This window comes from Melitaea cinxia, chromosome 23 (assembly GCF_905220565.1).
Source record: "Melitaea cinxia chromosome 23, ilMelCinx1.1, whole genome shotgun sequence".
Lineage (NCBI taxonomy): Eukaryota > Metazoa > Arthropoda > Insecta > Lepidoptera > Nymphalidae > Melitaea > Melitaea cinxia.
This window is the reverse complement of record NC_059416.1, coordinates 11280556-11295642: the sequence shown is the minus strand read 5'-3', so window position 1 is coordinate 11295642 and position 15087 is coordinate 11280556. Positions and strand designations below refer to the sequence as shown.

The following is a 15087-nucleotide window of genomic DNA, read 5'->3' as shown; positions in this document are numbered from 1 at the left end:
TAGGATTCCCTTTCTCAGCAAATACCTCGGTTAAAAAAGAGTATTTAGTGAATATATGTGAATGAGAATATAAGACGAGAACTCGTAGAGGCTAATCCACCAAAATGTATCACTACAATTTTGGGGATAATTTTATTTGCCGTGAATAATGAAAAACATCAGGTGTTTATGATAATAACTGGGATAAACCTTTATTTAGGGATAGCAGAAGAAATATCATGCACAAAATTTGTAGCAAACCGACTGGGGAAATACAAGGTTACACTAAAGAACACTGCTTTCGAGTAGTTTTATGTTTCTGTAGTGAGTAAGATAGCCAATGATCCTGGGAATGGTCAAGGTTAGGGTTGACAATGCACTGGTATCGCTCCTGGTACTGCTGGCATCGATAAGCTACGATATCAGGCGGAACATACCTACAATTGATTGCTACCTAAACAATTAAAAAACTGATCAACGAACTCCGAGGCACATTGGCAACACCCTCCAGGTGAACTTGAAAAGCTCATATTATGATTCATATTATCTATATCAGTTAGTTAAATACATTTTTGGAGCACAGATTCCAGCAATGATTTTTCCGATAGCTAATAGGTCCAATATTTCATAAAACTCAGAGTGAGATAGACTGGCATCCTTATTCATATTATCCATAATGTCTTCTCATAATTATTAATATGGCAGTTTTGAATACTGTACGACCCATTTGATTATTGCCTTTAACTTTCATAAATGTGATATATACCGTACCGTGTGCTCGGCGCCGAGTCGTCGGGCTCTAAGTGACCTTATAAAATGGGGTAGTACATATAAATAGCTGAAAAATGCGGTCAATCACGAACCCCACGGATAAACAGGAAATTTAGGAACGAAAAATAACATACATTATGTGACCCAACTTCGGCCAAATGTCACAATTTACTATAAGAACTGATACTTTCTTACAGACTTTATTGGTATCTAATAAAGTTGGGTATTGGATAGTGACGAAAGAAGTTCTTTTTGAGCAGTGTTTAAGGCCGGTTATATACAAGCGTTTATCGAGTTAGCGTTTCTTTAACTTTTGATTGCCGTCAATATAATCTAGCGTTATTTTATAAAATTAACTTATAATTGTATTAAAATTTAATAATGTAAATATTTTCGAATTGAAATGTATCTTCTTTTCTTTTACGAAAATAAACAAGGAAAACGTTTTGATCCTTTCTTTTCTGTCTTATATTCGATTCGCGAAAAACAATTGACGCATGATTGGAAGATCAATCGCTGTCTGATTCTGTTTTTGTAGTCTGAATTATTTGCGTAAAGTTTCTATATAAAATATGTTAAGGAAATCATCTGGAAACAGGTTTGAAATCCGTCAATCATTTGTATTTTCTACCAGTCTGATGGCGCAGTATGCAATGATCGTGCTTTCTGCTCCGGGGGTTGTGGGTTCGATACCCGCCAAAAAAAGTATGAAAATAATATATATGTGTTTATGCGTGTGTGTGTGTGTGTGTGTGTGTGTGTGTGTGTGTGTGTATTTACGCACTCCAAAAATTGCAAATAATTGGATATTTTTTGTATCCTTTATTGTCAGAATAAGATTTGTATGAAAAGAAAATAAAAAAATAATAGTTCACGAAAAAAAATATATGGGAGTATACACATGAGAAGTCATTAATCATGGGCTGCGAATTAATATTTTCCATTTTTCGAAGATTTTGAATTCTCTATTATATAAAAACATCGACGCAAAACTCTGGCTAAGCAATTAACTTGTATTCACTTAACAACATCGACCTATGTTTAACAAAGTTGTCCTAACCATGTACTAAGATTAGAATTACTAGATAAGAACGAAATTAATGTAGAAACATAAGTAGGACAGTATTTTGTTGTAATAGAGAATATTAGGGTAAGTAAAGAGACAGGAAGATTAAAACGGGTAATGCTAATAAACCCTTGTCCGAATAGGGATTAAGCGACATAGTTTTTCAGACAGAAACATTAGGACGAAAAGTTGCCAGCTAATAATTGCCAACAATAATAATTGTTCTAAATTGATTTCATTGAAATTGATTAACCTGTGACCATCTCATCGCTGGACAAAAGTCCTATCTCAACAAGAGTGAAGAGTTAGTACCCAATTCAACATGCTTCTCTAAAGCAGGTTAGAATAGTTATTTTAATTTTTCTATTTGTAATTCTTTAAACTACTCATAAACTTTTAAACTTCCCAACTGACTTTCTAAATCTTTTCATTACGGTTCCAATTTACTAAACTTATTAGGCTAGGTAGGATATATATTATAAACCTTACAAGCCATTCAATTTTGTGCTAGAAGTCCTAAGCGATTAGCAGTAACCCCAAAACGTTTATCAGTCTGAAAAGTAATTAACTTTCAGTCATTAAGTTCTAACGGTGAAACCACAAACTAAACTAAATTTTCGATCAACTATCTTTTAATTTTGTGGCTAAAATAAGCCCTAACGGCCGTTTTTAGTACCTATTTTATCAGCATCGAATTTTGTTTTCCAGAAATGAAATTTGCTTACTACAAATTCTTAATAAAATCTAATAAAATTAATATGCTGATAGATAAACACTAGCGACATCTGTCCATCCATATTTTCTTACACGATAAGTAATCACAAACATATCATATACCAAATAGTTTTCCAAAACACTGCATCTTATGGTATTAGTATTATTCCGATCAGTTCAGTAATTTTCGCAGTGTAACCGAAAAAAAAATTGGCTCTCCATTTATTAGTATAGATAGATTTTAAATACAAAAGAGATAAATTAATCTTGACATTTACAATGCTAATAAGAAGGAATGGCGTTAAAAAATGAATTGACATGTCCAATTAAAAACTTATTGGAACACTATCGCTTTCGAAGTAAAGCCTGGATATAAAACACAAAGCAAAAAGAAGGTTGTATTCTGTAGTTACAGATTAGGAACTAGTCTGCTAGTGCAGTTTGCAGTGAGTCTTCTGTATTGTACAGTCACCAAACAATAAATGCCCTTGTTGTCCATTATAAAATTATTATCATACTTTTGTCAATTTATAAGTCACCAGAGATAAGAAGTTTGAACGAAACCTTCGTCATCATAGAAATTTGGAGCCATAGCAAAATTTTTACAGAATCTAAGCATTAAGTTTTCTTCTTCTTCTTCTTCTGTTAGTATTATATTGCCAAGGTCTAAATTTTGAATCACGCTTCTCCACTTTGCACGATCTTTTGCATCATTCTGAGTTAGACCATTAGCTCTTATGTCCCGCTTCACTACATCTAGTCATCGCTTTCTTAGATATCCAAGAGGTCTAGTTCTAGATTTTGAGCGCTAATTGACTAAATACATAATAGTTATTATGGCAGGTAATAAAAATAATATCTGGTTATAAGTTGAAGGATTCATACACAAGCTGCGAAGCCGAAAATATGTAAAACAAGTATACACTACAATACACTGTACAACAGTTAGAAACTATTAGCGAGCTAGTCTGTGTCTTAAAAAATATGCTGAATTGAAATAATTACATACTTTAATACCAATTAATTTGAACATTTCCGCCACTATACTACTACGAAATTAAGTGAGTTAAGTTCTTACATACAAAAAAAACTCAGGGGGTAAGAATCGTGTATCAGGCGTCATAAACCACATAGTTCTAATTACAAATATCTGATTGTTATATACAAATATTTACTGTAAATGACTCAAATTTGCGACTGATATCACAGCATCGCTTTGTGACTATAGTGACTATGTTGATATTTTCATATCATTTATTTAATTAATTTACATTACATTGAAAAGTCCTCATAATAATGTGTAATTACTTTTAATAAGACTGACACACTTGGACGATTTCCAAGGTAGAACATTGTTACTTTTCTCGGTATTACGTTTACGATCCATTCCATTTTACTTCTTGTTTTACGATTAATATCCTTCACCTCTCCTCATTTGATGCGAAAATCTTAACGCAACGAAATACTGTAATACATTTAATTAACTAATTGAACTCGATTTCATACAAGTAAGTTTATATTTGTTAGTATTTTGTAGTTTAAAAATTGTTAATGTGACAATACTGTGTTGTTTTAGTAGCGTAGCATTCAATGGCCAAAATCAAACTTTATATAATAAAATATGATAATATTAAGTAGCACACTTGTCACTAGAGGGCGCTGAACTTAGTTACATAACGATATTATTTTTATACGGGAGAATAAATATACCTTCTCCAACTACCAATTGTCAATTAGGAAAGGTAGTAGTAGGGCCTTATTGTATAGGCACTTCTAAAGGTACACTAGTTTCTAGCGCTTAGTTTGTGCACGCTTTTCATTGAGTATCCTTGGTGTGCCTATTGACTGGTTGGTCTCAGAAAGTCTCAGGTTCAATACGGCTCTGTATTCAGACCGCTAAAATAAATATTATAGTATGCAAAGTCCCTCCAACGCTTCCTCCCTGTCCTGCGGTAATAGTGAACGAGTAAGTAAAAGTGACCGTGTATATAATATCCAATATGACTAAAATATATAAATGAAATATATAAAATTCGAATGACGCATCAAATGCACAAAGTAAAGCAATTATTCAAATTTGTCTTCTAGTCAGAATAGCTTTAATTACAGCCACTTAGTCCAACGTCAAGATTTATCTCAAAACTTCAATTTTACCCGAAGGTAAAGAGAGTCATAAATTCAAGATCAAAGCGTTTAATACGATTAGAAATTAAAACTTATGTTTCGAGTTAAAATTAGCTTTAAAATTTGCAAAATATTTCCAGGTATTTTTAGTATTTTTTTTTGCCTTAGTTCGTAAAATAATTCTAATAAATAAAATATTTCCTTTTAAGTGATAAATTAAAAGTATCTATGTATCTTTTCAAGACAGTAGCTTTTGTATTTTTTTTTATCTAGATAAAAATATCAGCCCCAGTTTTTGTCTTAAGTAACTCATTACGGCTTATTCTTTGTAGAAAAAAATATTCACTGTTTTATTTGCGTTCAGTTCAGTTTCATATTTAAGAGCCATTTCACAATTTTACGCTCTGCAAGTTTAGGTAAATTTGGTCGCATCGCGCGAATCGTACGAGCCGCGCGATCTTTGTGCTAGTAAGTATAGTGTGACAACCAAAAGACCATCTTGATCATTTTCTAATGTATAATAAAAATTAATAACTATGGTATAAAATGTTTTTTACATAATTAATTTGTTAAAAATTTCAAGTATGTTATATAACAACAGTCAATAAATTAAAAATAAAAATAAAAAATCAATTTTATGAAACAATTTTTTTTAAATTGATTTAGTTTTTTCAGTTTACGAATGAATTTAATATTTACGATATGAATAAAATAGCATTTAATGACATCGACACCGACAAACATATTAATTAACAAATAACAAGACAAACAGATTGAAATGCCTATTTGTATTGATAGTGTGAGAAAAGAAAATTAAATTATACATTTGTTTACAGAAATTATCATTATATTATTTTACAGTCATTTTGTGATATGTTTATTTTATTTATATTTTATTATGAAAGTATCAAATGCGTTTTATCCGCTATAACAACAGGCGCTTGGCGCGTGTGAGCGAAAGAGACGGCTGCGCAGAATTTGGCGTGGACCTTACCTCTAAGAGCGCTAGCGCTCGACTGATTTACCGGGCTTGATACGTGGTAATATATACTATCTTTTTATTATTTAATATAAAATGTATTAAAAATAATTACATATTTTAATTATTTTTTTTGTATTCCTTAATGATGTAAGTTTACTTTGATGAAGATATTTCGTTAAAATTTCTTAGTTTTCTAAGAGAAATATCGCTTTTAAAATTGTACTTATTTGGAAAATATTCGTAACTTGAATTTTTTTTTTATCGTTTAATAGAGATACAAATGGAATAAAAATCTATGATAGTGTGCAACAAAATTATATTCCACATATTATGATATTTTTTTTAAAATGGTTTCAACGTAGAGGTTATTGAAAAGTAGGACTTCAAAGTATACATTGCGACCGTTTACCTAGTTAATAATTTTATACACATATATCAAATATATATATAAATCAAAATTCTGATCCGACTATGGCCTACAACAAAGGTTGCTTTATTATATTTCAAGAATATAAATTACATTATTGCATCCAACACTGAGATTAACGACGTCTTAATATTACAATTTCGCGGATTGTTACCGATTTTTGTGAAATGGCTCTTAATAAAAATATATATAATCATTTCCTTAATTTTTTAAAATTTATTTTGTACTTATTATTTTCAAAATATTTTAGTCTGAAGACGAAATATATGGAAACACAAATAGATAAATTTTAAGAAAGTAGTACAATCTTTAATAACTAATAATATCATCCGGTACGAGATTTCATAAATAATATAAATCATTACGATGCGTGGGCCAGCGATGATTTTTTCTACTAATATATTATAGCTAAATTTATATTTTTGTAAATTGAGTGTTGACAAATTGACAAATATAAAATTAGACTTCTTTCAAAACGAGTTTCACAATCGACGACGTAAGCTGAATATCAAATGTGTTTTTATTATATGTTTGTATATTTAGAGACATGACATCAAAATTCGTTAATGAAATAATTTTTTACTCGGCAGTTGCGCAGGTTCGGTCGGGTTTTTTTTTATAATCTATTTTATTTTATACTTTTCGTAGGAACATTACTTAACAAACTAACAAATAGGTTTGCATTAATTGTAAGCAGTTATTAAGGTACAATCGCTTCAGTCTATAATAACCAACTCCTGGCATAGGCCTCTTTCCCCACGTAGGAGAAGGATCAGGATCATCTTAATCCACCACGCTTCTCCAATGCGGGTTGGCGGATATATTGCCTACTATGAGTAACGATCGCTATCAGGTGTACACGATAATAACTGGGAGCGATGGCTTAACGTGCTCCCCGAGGCACGGCGGGGAGAAGGTCAGCGCACGAGGCTAGAATACTCGAATACGTGCCAATATTTGCCAGTTAAATATACCCCTGGTGTAGTTTTGCGTGTCCCATACGTACCTAAATTATTTTGCCAATGTGCCACGTAGAATGCAAATCAATAATCACCTGAATATTACTCAAGATTCAAAGGAAAAATTCCAAAACCGAATCTGGGGATGAAAAACCGACAATTATAAATTAAAATATGCAAATTTGAACAAAAAATCTGATAAAAACCGATAGCGGTGAACAAATTGAAAAAGTTTATTTGGATTCTGAAAACTTTCTCTATTAAGTTACAGGTATGCTAATGGATTATCCGGATAAACGAGAAAAAAAATAACGCGAGGTTCATTCGGTTAAACCGGAATGTTTGAGTGCAAAAATTTTAATATTTTACTGCTATTGATAAATATTTTAATAGTATTCGCCAGTTATTTTACGTGTTATAGGCAGCAGTATCTTTTTTTTTCCTATACAATTGTGGCGACATCTATCGCGCGAAATACGAACGACTACAAACTACGTAATTAGAGAAAAACTGACGTGATGAACATCAGCGCAGCCTTCGTAAGTTACGTCATCGTGACGTCATCATCACTTGACCCCGAGCATGAACATCAGCGCAACCTTCATTGTCATCATCACTTCCTCAAGCTTTCGAGCAGCGAGAAGCATCCAACATCTACGGCTTCAGCTAGCCAGCATCTACGGCTACTACGGGTATCCTGACCACCAGCATGCAGCGGACGCGCATTCCTGGTCATCGCCCACAGCCTTCTCAGCGACTTTGGCACAGCACACTGCACTTCGGCCGGTCAGCAAGCAGAGACGCACTTCTCTCCTGGTCGACGCAGCAGCCAGCCACTACGCAGTACTGCACCACTCCGACTCACTGGAGCATATGCAGCATCACCGCAGACAGTTCCGACTCACCGTGAACTATGCGGCAACTGGTTCCGACTCACTGGAACACTCCACTGGCCCGGCAAGCATCACAAGATAAATGGACGACTTAACCTGCTATCGACCTCCGGTCTCGGAGGGGAGTGATGTGGCGACATCTATCGCGCGAAATACGAACGACTACAAACTACGTAATTAGAGAAAAACTGACGTGATGAACATCAGCGCAGCCTTCGTAAGTTACGTCATCGTGACGTCATCATCACTTGACCCCGAGCATGAACATCAGCGCAACCTTCATTGTCATCATCACTTCCTCAAGCTTTCGAGCAGCGAGAAGCATCCAACATCTACGGCTTCAGCTAGCCAGCATCTACGGCTACTACGGGTATCCTGACCACCAGCATGCAGCGGACGCGCATTCCTGGTCATCGCCCACAGCCTTCTCAGCGACTTTGGCACAGCACACTGCACTTCGGCCGGTCAGCAAGCAGAGACGCACTTCTCTCCTGGTCGACGCAGCAGCCAGCCACTACGCAGTACTGCACTACTCCGACTCACTGGAGCATATGCAGCATCACCGCAGACAGTTCCGACTCACCGTGAACTATGCGGCAACTGGTTCCGACTCACTGGAACATTCCACTGGCCCGGCAAGCATCACAAGATGAATGGACGATTTAACCTGCTATCGACCTCCGGTCTCGGAGGGGAGTGATGTGGCGACATCTATCACGCGAAATACGAACGACTATGAAACTACGGAATTAGAGAAAAACTGACGTATGCTACATCGCGCTATCAGAGTTTTCAAAGTCATTAAGTATATATACAAGATCCCGACAACAACCGTCGGGGCGTTAGCCCGCCAGACACAACACCCGTCTGGTCAGAGGATCCTCCCTTTTCATTGGTTGATGAGGAATTCAATCACCATGTTCCTCACTCTACCTAAACAATTATGTCGGTAAACAAGTGTACGGCTCACCTGATGGTAAGCGATTACGGTAGCTTATAGACGCCTGCAAAACCAGAAGCATTAGAAGTGCGTTGTTGTACCTACCCTCGATCCCATAAGGAGCTCTGGTCACCTTACTCACCAACAGGAACACAAAACTGCTTGTACGTAGTATTATTCAGGTAAAAGGTACTTCCCCGGTCGAGCTGTGCCAGATTTTAAGTAGGATATTTCCTGCTGTACCCTACCTCAGTTACTCTGTTCTTAGCATTGTTAGCTGTGTATGAAACACCCAGACATACACACATATACACACTCGCAAGCACACACACATACGCGTTCCGTGTTACATTGCGTATTCACAAATCGTGTACATACGTAATATCATTCTCACATGTGTGTACTCACATATATACTACAAACTATGAGTATAACGTCGAATTTTTATCAAGAGAACATTTAAAGTAAAACAAATAAAGCTAATAAGACTGAAGTAAAAATGGGTGATTAGTTTCGCTGTTAGTGTTAACATGAAATTAAACAGTGCTGTTTTGAAGCAAACAAATAAAGCTAATAACATTGAAGTAAAAATGGTTGATTGGTTTCGCTGTTAGTGTTAACATGAAGATAAACAGTGCTGTTTGATTGTCCAATCAAATGTATATGAACCACTAGTTTGTTCGTTGTTCACTAAAAGCTATATATACTAATAGTACAAGATACGGCATAAGGAATACTTTTTGAGTTTAACGAAACCGATCAAGAACAATTCAAGATAATAGGTATACATCTGATATACTGCCTAATGATGATAGGCTGCCTAATGAAATCGCGCCCAGACAACGTTAATTACTTAGTGAATTACTTAGTAAATAAACTAAGGATATAGTACTCACGCATAGACTATTGTTTCTTTGTAACTTATAACCGTGCTTACGCTCATTGGGTGGTTTATGCTGAACTAACTTACTTAATTTCGTCCTGAGATTTTTATTTACTTGACTGTTTTTCGTTGACCTATGATGTGTTATACCGCATAACTTTTCATTGGGTGTACCGATTTTGATTATTCTTGTTCCAATCGAAAGCTGATGCTTTTTTTGTGGTCCTATTTAAATTTGACTTAGATTTAATGAATACTTTTTGAATAATATCTAATAACACGTACTTACTTCACAGCAGAAATTTTCTGCTTAAAATATGGAGCAACCCGACTGGGGTAGTACCTCGACCTTACAGAAGATCACAACTAAATAATACTGTTTTCAAGCAGTATTGTGTTCCTGTTGGTGAGTAAGGTGACCAGAGCTCCTGGGGGGATTGGGGTAAGGTCGGCAACGCGCTTGCGATGCTTCTGGTGTTGCAGGCGTCTATAAGCTACGGTGATCGCTTACCATCAGGTGAGCCTTACGCTTGTTTGCTGACCTAGTGACATAAAAAAAAAAAGCAATTTTTTTATCTACGTTGTATTTACTTGTCGATGTAATTGAAGTCGGTCTTCTTTTTTTCGTTTGCTAGCAAATACAGTTATGTAGCTATCCGTTTATTGAAAATTAAAATTACTATATTTTGGAAATATGTAGATAGTATATTTGACGTCAATTTAGACCCGAGGCAAGGTCTCAATATAAGTGCTATCGATTCGCCTCCACCTGCAGTATCTCACGAACTCTAAACACTTGTAGAAATGAATAGAGCCAATTCTTTACTTAATGCCTCTCTACAATTCATATCTTTGCTGATAGCGTTCGCTTTTGATGCAACGATTGATTCTGTTCGATACTGACACTGACTGTAAGTGCTTGCAGCGCAAATATCTATTATCTCTCTATATAGGAAGGAGTATGTTATGTTATATGAATAATAATATATTAATACTAGCTAACTTGGCAAACGTTATCTTGTCGCTAAACGCTATTTAAAAATAGGGATTGGTGGTAGAAGGGTGAAAATTTAGGGTTGTATTTATTTTTCAATTCCAAATCACAACAAAATAAAAAATAAATAATTTATCAAAAAATTAAAAAAAAATTAGGGGTGGACTACCCTTAACATTTGGGGGATGAAAAATAGATGTTGTTTGATTCTAAGACCTACTCAATATGCACACAAAATTTCGTGAGAATCGGTCAAGCCGTTTTGGAGGAGTTTAACTACAAACACCGCGACACGAGAATTTTATATATTAGAAGATAACACCTAGAGTCAAAGTGGAAATGGAAAACGGAAACTGGAAAATGGAAACGTACGCTGTAAACAGGATCACAACCAACTACAAAAACGAGCCAATTGTTTTAAGAAACGAAAATTAAAGCCAAGTTCAGGTTTATTGATTAAGTTAAAATAAGAATTAAAAATAATAAATGTTTTTTTTTCTTCATATTATTAGAAAATAGAAAAATGCTGATGGAATAACAAAGAAACGGGTTCGTAGATGACACAATTATTACGTCATATGATAATAAATTGCGATTTTTGCAAACCTGATATTTCTAAGATGGACGCCCTCTGTTACCTGAAACAAAAGATGAATACGTCATTTTTAAATTTCAAAATAAAATATACCCTTATTTGACTGTTCCATTCTAGAATGTTCTGTGAAGTAATGTAAATCGATTTTCATCAGTTTTCAAAGGCTTATTAGCTAAAGTGTTTGTAAAAACTTTTTCTTAAAACAAAATTTGAATTGTTTTTAGCAACATTCACAAACTAAGACGGCGCTAAGTTCTCGGTAAATATAAAATTCTGAACTATTTGGTATATGGTAATTAATATTCAATTTAGAAACACTTAAAAACTTTGTGCTTTATTTACCAAGGTATTTAATAAGTAAAATTTTCTTAAAACTCGTATTTATGAAATATTTTTAATCCAAAGTAAACTTTTTTGTTTTAATTCATACTATCCTGATTACTTTATATCTACTGTGCTCTCATCATATTATATATTAATACGCTAAAGTTAAGATATTTGCCTCCATTTTTAGATAAAAAATCCTCACAATTACTCAACATAAACTATACATCATTTTGTAGATAATTGCTTGCTCTACCGGCATTCACAACAAAAAAGTTTATTATTGCTTTTGTTTTTGTAAAATAATTAATTATTAAAATTATATATATGTCGGCAACCCGTAGTGGAACAACGAGGTGGATTAAGCTCCGACACATCTCCAACACACATAGGCTGAATCTTATCCTAATTATAACAAATTTGTAAAAAAATAATTAGAATTTTAAATAAATAATAAAACATTTATTTCTCTCACTCGAATACACTACAGATCAAATAGAAAAATTACATAAAGTAAAAAATACAAAAAATGGGGGCAAACAACGAATTAACGAATTCAATTTTTAACTTTGTCTACACTATGTTCACAGTTGTTGGAGTGCTTGAAAATGGGTTTCACTCAGTATAACTCCTAACTTATTAGTTTCTGAACGTTCTATTATTATGTAACAAAACTATTATATCTTATATTATACAAAATTCTCGTGTAACAATGTTAGTTACCATACTCCTCCGAAACGGCTGCCTGGACCGAATTTTGTGTGCATATCGGGTAGGTCTGAGAATCGGCCAACATCTATTTTTCATATCCCTAAGTTATAGGGGGGATTAAGGGGGTTCATAAAAAAGTACTTGCACGCCGCTCTTTAATTTGACTTATTTAGTCAAAATAAGACGATACCTAATAATAAATCAGAACAAATTATCAATAAAAACGAATAATGTATATTACTTTTTCTAAGCTGTGAAAAAAAAAAAACATTACAAATACTAAAAAAAATACATTTAGCAGCTAAACAAAATCGTCCTCGAATTACCCTCAAGGGATATTTGAAATGGAGCGAATTCGTAATCGATAAATGTTCCTATGGGAGCGCCTTAATGATTCCATAAAAGACTAACACAAAATCTGTTCAATTAAATTTACTATGAAAATTGGCGATACTTACATAACAGCTCATAACATTATATATATAGAGCTGTTATGTATATATATACATATATATATATATATATATAACTAGGTGGGTAAACAAGCGTAGGGCTGATGGTAAGTGATTACCATAGCATATAGCATTCTGCAACACCAGAAGGATCTCAAGCGTGTTGCCGACCCTATCCCCAATTCCTTAAAGGAGCTCTGGTCACCTTAATCATAGCAGTAACACAACACTGCTTGAAATCAGTGCTATTCAGCTGTGATCTTCTGTAAGGTCAAGGTACTGCCAAGAATCGTATGGAGTTTTATTTCCGGTAATACAGAAAAAAAAAGAAAAAATTTGGATCTGCGTTATTAAAAATAATTAAATAAAATGATCATATTTGTTTCGCGATAAGGTGATTACACACACTTAACGAATGTCAAAAAAATGATTACCTGCATAAAAAAAAAGTTAAGGTACCAAAAATATCAAACATTTAAAAAAATCTACATTCAAACATTAGGTACATTACAAACATAGCTAACGTAGCCAGTGTTTTCCAGCAACCTTAACTTAGTTACAAAAATTATGAACACTCAATCCTAATGTCTCGGAAGGCATTACCTTCCTATTATATGCTCGGCTTTATCAAATATTGAAATAAATAATGTCCCTAGTGTAGGCCGAAAGAAAAAAGAAAGCCAGAGGAAGAAAATTTTTAGTACTCTCAGTAGTAGTAATTATACAACAAATAAAAATCGCAACAAAATATTCTATTAAACTATAGTTGGAGAATAGATATGGACCTGTAATTAGTTGCATCTTTATGATAACCGAATTTAAACAAAGATCAGGAATGAAAAGTAGTCCTAGATGAAACTGTAAAAGTAATTCTTGACTGTTCTTGTTAGTCAAAAGTATTAAGATACAACCTCTAGATCATAGCCAAAGTTCTTTTAATTAAAAATTTCCTATTTTCGTCAGAGAAGGGACAATATGGTTGTAAACATAATGGTAAATTAATCTATAAAACTTACCACTAACTAAAAATATGATAAGAAGTCATTTTATATCAGTCATCAGATAAGTCGACAATAGTTGTGCTTGCCAAACCCCGGGGCTTAACATAATTATTAGGTTAAATAATATATAACACAAAACTAAATGACACTTATTACTTTTTTTTTTAAACTAATTTCACACGCATCGACATTTTATTTGTTATAACCAAAACATTTATAGCTTTTTCTGTTAGAACTTCCTATACTTGTTTGATTGATTTTTGCCAGAAGTGGAGAGCCTCCTCCAGCTAGGAGAAGTGTCGGAGCTTAATCCGCCATGCTGTTCCACTGTGATACGTACAGATGTGATATTTATCAGATGTCTATGATAACATCCGCGACCGACAACTCAACGTGCTCTTAGGGCACGACACATGATGACGACGAGACACGATGTGAACACAATATTTAAGCAAATACAAATATATATTCTTCGCAGTAGGAATTCTCTTTATATAGATACTATCTGACTCGGCAAACGTTGTCCTGCCGCTAAACGGTAGTTAAAAATAGGGGTTGATCGTAGAGGGTTGAAAATTTAGGGTTGTATGTATTTTTTAATGTTGTATCATAAAAAAAATTAAAAAATATATATTCAAATTTAAAAAAAAATAGGGGTGGACTACCCTTAACATTTAGGGAGATGAAAAATAGATGTTGTTCGATTCTCAGATCTACACGATGTGCAAACAAAAATTCGGAGGAGTTTATTTATTATTATTATTTATTTAACACTTTATTGTACACCAAACAAATAAAATAAGCAAGCAACATTAGCAATAATTTGTAGAAAAAAAATGTACAAAAAGCGGCCTTATTGCTTAAGAGCTATCTCTTCCAGGCAACCTTAGGGCAAAGGAGATGATATATTGACGGTGTAGGTGTAGAGTATAATTTTATAAAAAATAATAGGAAGCAACTCAATAAATAGACATACATACTTAGATAGTTTGTTTACATACATACAAACACACACATACACACAGGCACACATACATACACACACATACACACAAAAGTTCATACTAGATAACTAAGAAGTTTTTAAACAAGATTAATAGTGACAGAAGAAGATAATCATAAGACTGGAAACCTAAAGCAAAGAATTAAATCCCATTCATTTTAAGAAAGTTTAGTTTAAACGATTTCTTAAAAATAGGAAGAGATTGAGAACGTCTAATCCACAAGGGCAAAGAATTCCAAAGTCGAGCAGCTTGTACGGTGAAGGATTTG

General features: G+C 33.8%; 1 protein-coding gene across 1 annotated transcript in view; it reads right to left on the bottom strand.

Annotated features, from left to right (window-relative positions):
* LOC123665033 (octopamine receptor beta-2R) overlaps nucleotides 1-15087 on the bottom strand; it is a 251186-nt gene that overhangs the window by 62231 nt on the left and 173868 nt on the right. The window contains exon 4 of the mRNA XM_045599394.1: nucleotides 11339-11370. The gene's annotated coding sequence lies outside the window, so the exon portion shown is untranslated. The remainder of the gene's footprint in view (nucleotides 1-11338; nucleotides 11371-15087) is intronic.